This window comes from Vombatus ursinus, unplaced genomic scaffold, assembly GCF_900497805.2.
Source record: "Vombatus ursinus unplaced genomic scaffold, bare-nosed wombat genome assembly UNPS02015255.1, whole genome shotgun sequence".
Classification (NCBI taxonomy): domain Eukaryota; kingdom Metazoa; phylum Chordata; class Mammalia; order Diprotodontia; family Vombatidae; genus Vombatus; species Vombatus ursinus.
In genome coordinates this window covers 5,575,716-5,581,637 of record NW_020955033.1, presented here as the reverse complement: position 1 = coordinate 5,581,637, position 5,922 = coordinate 5,575,716, and the positions used below count along the sequence as shown (strand labels likewise).

The 5,922-nt window shown below is 36.8% G+C and overlaps 1 pseudogene; it reads right to left on the bottom strand.

Moving 5' to 3' along the window:
• Positions 1-760: 760 nt before the first annotated feature.
• Positions 761-1,638, bottom strand: LOC114031905 (annotated as a pseudogene).
• Between the last annotated feature and the right edge of the window lie 4,284 nt (positions 1,639-5,922).

The window sequence follows — 5,922 nt, the reverse complement described above, 5'->3', positions numbered from 1 at the left end:
TTCATGTATTCTCAGCATCAACTTTTTTTTGCTCATTGTATTTTCTACATTTTATTGATTTCATGTATTAAACATTTAAAACCTTAGATTATTTGCAGTTTCTGCATCTCCCTAATGTATTTTTCTGAGGTGAAGATAGAATAAATTCAATGTCATGAAAGAGAGGTATACCAAAACTCACAATTTCTATAATTCTTTATACTCTTAATCCAAGTTCTGTGGTCTTTTGGCCTAATTATGGGATTAGGAAAAATTCTGATCTTGTTCAGGCATTTCAGTTGTGTCCCACTCTCCATGACTCCATTTGGGGTTTTCTTGGCAAAGATACTGGAGTGGTTTGCTATCTCCTTCTCTAGTTCATTTTACAGTTGAGGAAACTGAGGCAAACAGTGCCCAAGGTCACACAGTTAGCAAGTGTCTGAGGACTGATTTGAACTCAGGAAGATAAATCTTCCTTACTTCAAGTCTGGCACTCTATCTACTACCTGTTCTAGAATTACCCATAGATTTAAGGGAATAAAAGCAGTGTGTCTGATATCAATTTTGCTTGATTTCCTAAATTCTTCACTGTCAAAGTTATACTTTATGGTAAAGAAATGATATAACCACAGCCTCAAGCCTGGAGGAGTAAGAAATGGTATGTAATCTGAACCTGGAGAATGGAGGGGTTATTCACTTTCTTTTTTTTTTTTTTGTATGAAACCAATGTTTATTTTCCATCAGCATTTTCCCAACACTATTAGAGCACATAGGGTAAAACTTAAGACCACTCTGTGTTAGTTCCTACCCACTCGGTGGTCTGAGCAGTAGGAGCCACAGACCAGTCCTCCATAGCCGCCTGAGCACTCCAATCTTCGGTAGGGAACTGCTGTATGGGCACATATGGCACCTGTACGCCCTCAGACAAATCAGCCACCTCTGGTTGAGTAGCAGTTAATTTTGGGGCAGGTGCAGTCCATTCACCCTGAAACGCCTCCTTTGTCACTGCCTTCTCAGCTGCGGCCTGCTCTTCCTTTTCAATCTCCTCTGGATCCCTGTAGAAGTAAAGATCGGGCATGACCTCCCATGGATGTTCACAGGAGATGGTGCCATGCATACGCAGACCTTCGTGGGCCAGCATCCACCACATCAGACCCACTGAGTGAGCTCCCTTGTTGTTACGTGGAATGGCAATGTCCACATAGCGAAGTAAGAAGTCTGTGTTGCACAATGCAATAGTTGGAAGGTTAACATGCAATGCTTCAGTAAGAGGCTGGTGCTCTGCCCAAGGATCAGTGACCACCAAGAGGTGAGGCTCCCTGAAAGTTGCCTGGATCTGGTTAATGAAGGTGCCCGGTGTGAAACGTCTAGCAATAGGTGTGGCACCAGTGGCAGCAGCAAATTTCAGAACAGCTCGCTGGCCAGTGTTCCTGAATGAGATGGCACTAACATCAGCTGGATTTTCAATGTCAACAATGGCACGAGCTGCCCCAGAAGCTTTTCCCAAGTTCTCTTCAAATTGATGATGTAGATGCCGTCACTCTTTCTTTTGTAGATATACTGTTCCATCTGGAAGTCCAAATCGGTGCCACCCAAATGGGTCCCTGCAGCAAGGAATTTGAGGACATCCTTCTGCAAGATATCTAGGGCTCCGGACATTGTGAAAGTTTCCCTTAAAGTTACAACAGAAACTGAGAACAACGCTGTATGGAACCCACTACCAGGCAGTGTGGAAAGGCGGGTTATTCACTTTCTGGAGACCAATTAAGTCTTTCTAACCACCAGAGTACCATTTAGCAAATTGCCTTTTCAGTGCATTGAATAGGTCCCTGGCAACCCAGAAGAGTTAATTTACCCCAAGCAGTGAATAATTACTCTCTTTTTACTGATAGTATTCAATGTTTTAGAGGGTTGTGAACTTTTATATTGAGTCATTGTGGTTAAATTATCATAGAGATATCAAAACAGACTAAAAAAATAGCTAGAGCTACAGTATTGTCATTTCTGCATCCTTTCTTTTCCTCTTTACAATCCTAAACCACCCACCCTGTTAACAGAGGCTGAATATGCTTGTTGGATCACTCACCCACCTTCTGTATAAAAGAGAACATGCCCCATAATCTTTTGTTGCTTAGTCAGTCTATCTTCTACAAGTGCATTTGGAGTGGAGATAGAGAGCAGAGATTCAATGCCACTGCTAAAAACAAAAACAAAAACAAAACCCTATTATTGTAATAGTTGGAGATACAGCAGAAAGTAATGGAGGAATAGCAAATGTATTCGCATTATCTCATAAAAGCAAGGCTTTCCTTCTTTATTCTCATTCTCTGTAGTTTATGTGAATAACTGTTAATTTTGAACTTATTTGATGCATTAGCTTCTAGAAATAGGTGAATCAAATGATAAAGAACTTCTGTTCACAGATTTTTTAAATATATCAAATATTATTTAAATTTTGAAGTATCATTTTGGTATACAGTAATCACCCTGTGTGTGTGTGTGTGTGTGTGTGTGTACACATGGGGGGAGGAATGGGCAAAGACTGTAGACTTGGCCTTATTGTTACAGAATTCTATTTCTAAGCCAAGTACAAACACCTTAATTTTAATTGACTGTCATACACACTGGTGGGAGGCTACATGCTATAGTCAAAAATAGACTAGATTTTTGTTCTGCCATTTCCTACTTGTGTGATGATGGTGCAAATCATTTTGGGAGTTTCACAAAGGCAAATTGAGGCTTGATACCAAGAAAAATTTACTAACAATTTCAGTTATCCAAAAATGGAATGGACTTCTCAGAGAGGTAGTGGGTCTACTCTCCTTGGAGATTTTTAGGCAGAGGTTAGATGATTGTTGCGCATCTTATGAGTATTTCTATTATGGATTGGTTAGAATAGATCTCAGCTGAGGTCTCTCTCAATTTTTAAATTTTGTATTTTTATGAATTAAGCCCTGGGCTTCAGTTTCTTCATCTATGAAATGAAAAACTTGGACTAGATGCTGAGTAATATCTCTTTCATCCCTAAATTGATTTATCTATTAAAATGCCCACCTGAAGACTATTTCAGCACAAAAGGACAAAACGTTTTCCTTCTTAGGTTCTCTCTTTTGTGGAAAAGCAGTATGGTAAAGTATCAAGAGTGCTGGACTTGGCATCAGAAGACATCTGGTTTAAACCTTCTCTCTAATACTTAGTAGTTGCATGACCACTCACAAATAATGTCACCCCTCTTAGACATAGTTTCTTCATCTGAAAAAATAAGGGTGATAAATACCTAGAATGAGATAACAGGTAAAGCACTATATTGAAGCTATTTTTATTTTCCATTAATTTACTTTGTAATGGGTTTATAGTATCTATGCCTTTAACATGCTGCCTATTATGAGTTCCTACTCCTCCTTGGCCTATTTTTCTTTTCTCTGTCAGAATCTGCAGCCTTCAGTGAGGAAGGGGGCCCTTAAATATCAAGGGTCATGAGGAAAATGGTGAGTCTATTGAAAACATATGAGAGGCAGAAGTTTTTTAAAGATAAATAAAGATGAGCCATTAGTAAGTTTTAGGAAAGGCAGAGATGTTTCTATATACAAATCAACATAGTTGAGGATAGCACAAACTAAATCCAGATGTAGGTACTGAAGTCAGTGGTTAATATTGAGAATTTTTTTTAAAGATGTAGAGCAGGGTTCACTGAGATTAACAGCTTTTGCCATTGTTTTCTTCAACTTCTGGATGGCAGAGTAGCTCTCTGGATGGTTCTGGCCTCAGGCATTCACCACTGATTTCATACTCTGAGCTTTCATAGCTGTTAATAAAAATGGAAGAAGATACTTTTAAATACTCAAATATCTTAAAGAAGTTTCTCCTTCCTGAGGATTTTTCCTAATATCATAATCAGCAACCAAAACTAGATTTTATCCTGGATGGCTGGAATGAGATAATGTGTATAAAGTGGTTTGCGTGCTTTAAAGTGCCATATAAATGTTGTTCTAATCATTATACTTTCCATTTATCAAATGTTTCATGTTGTTAGATTGACTATATCAATGTCTGCCAAAGTCATCTTTCGAATGATATAGCTAAATATAGGTTTTATTGGCATATGAAACCCCTAGGTGAGGAAGCACCCTCTATAAATTCAGGTCAAGCATTGAGAGGTTAACTATGCTTCCTAGGGTCATTTAAACACTAAGTACAGGAGGCAAAATTTGAAATGAAGTCTTTTTTTCACTTGGAGGTCAACTGTACAGCCACAATGCCATTGTGGTTCTCAGCTAAATATTTAACAGTCAAGATTCCAAAAGGATGAGCTCATTGAAAAAATAAAAAAAGAAACCTGTTAATGCCACAGAATAACACAGTAATATCTTCATTTATAAATCTTAACCACTTACATTTTCTTATTTTTTCTGTACATTTTAAATTATTTTTTAATTAACACATTTATTTTCTCTATGTCCTATCTCTCCCCTCCCCACTGAGAAAGGAATAAAAAACCCAATGTTTTCAAGAAAAAAATACAATCAAGCAAAACGAATCCCCACTATATACATACATACATACATACATACATGCGTATATATATATATATTATATATATATATATATTCTAATGTTCAAGTTCTTAGTTGGGGGTTAAATCTTCAGATATAAAGGTGGAAGTGGCTTGATTTAATTTAAAAAAAGGAAAACACAAAGCTCTGGATATTTTCTCCTAACCTTGACCACCAAAATCAAATAACAAATGTGGGTCTATTTGGTCAGTGTGAAGCCTTGAAATACTTGGCCTGAGATCTGTACTTCACTGAGTTTATCTGAGCCAAATCCTTGAACCTTTTTAAGGGTGTCCAGAATTGGTCATAATAGCTATAAAGAAATTTAATCCCTAAGAACTGAGGTGGCACCTGAATACATAAAATTTCTGAGCACCTTGAGTCTATATTATAACCAATACTAATGAGTACAGCAGTTGGACATTGGAAGAAATCCAGAGTTAAGCCTAAAAAAAATTACTTGGCATTCAATGAATTACTTACCATTTTAAAAGAATAAAAGCTCTCTGGCTTCCTACAAAGAATCTGCAGCCTTCATAGCAGTACTTTGAAGAAAGAGGTCATTTATAAATGCTGTCTTTATATTTAGGAAACAATTAGGAGATGCAGCTGCAGCCTTTAATGACTTTTAATAAAGCATGTTATAAAATGCGTTAGTACTGAATATTTAGCAGATGATGCTGTGACAAGCCATTACAAAATGTCATAAGATCGATACACTGGTTTGTTAAAATAGCATATGTGTCTCTACATTTCTAACATTTCTGTTATTTTTGTGTATGCTATGAAGAGAGATTTCACTTCACCTTAATACATAGTTTTAATAGATAGCACACTTATACGAATCACTGCCGCTACACTTGTGGAATTTTGGCTGCATCTTTAAAAAGTTCAGCTCCTCTGCATATGACATAGTTATATTATAAAGTAAGATGCTTGTGTGATAAGAAGCCATAAATCCAGTCATTCTTTTAATTCTCCATACTCTCTCAAAAAAGAAAGGAGAGATCAATTCTTTTTTAGCAATTGTCACATTCAGCATTGTCATTAGAATTCCGCTTTTGCTGAATCTGCCAAAAAGTTCTGAATTCTTGTATCAAAAGAGTAGGCTACTGAAGGTAGCATTCTTCTGACTTCTGACTTTTGTACAATTGACAGTCAGAGGGGTGTTATCTCTTCCTCAATATTATACAACTAACACCCAGATTCAAACTGAGGTCTCCTATTCAAAATTGATTTCTCTTGCTGCTTCATAGTGTTTTGTCTCTAAGAGAATGCAATCACCTTGTTCAAGGAAATAAGCATTAAATGGCAGAAAAGGCAGAAATAATAAATTTTAAGCCACAAAATACCTTTAAAAATTATGCCATTCAACATTTTCATTTTATAG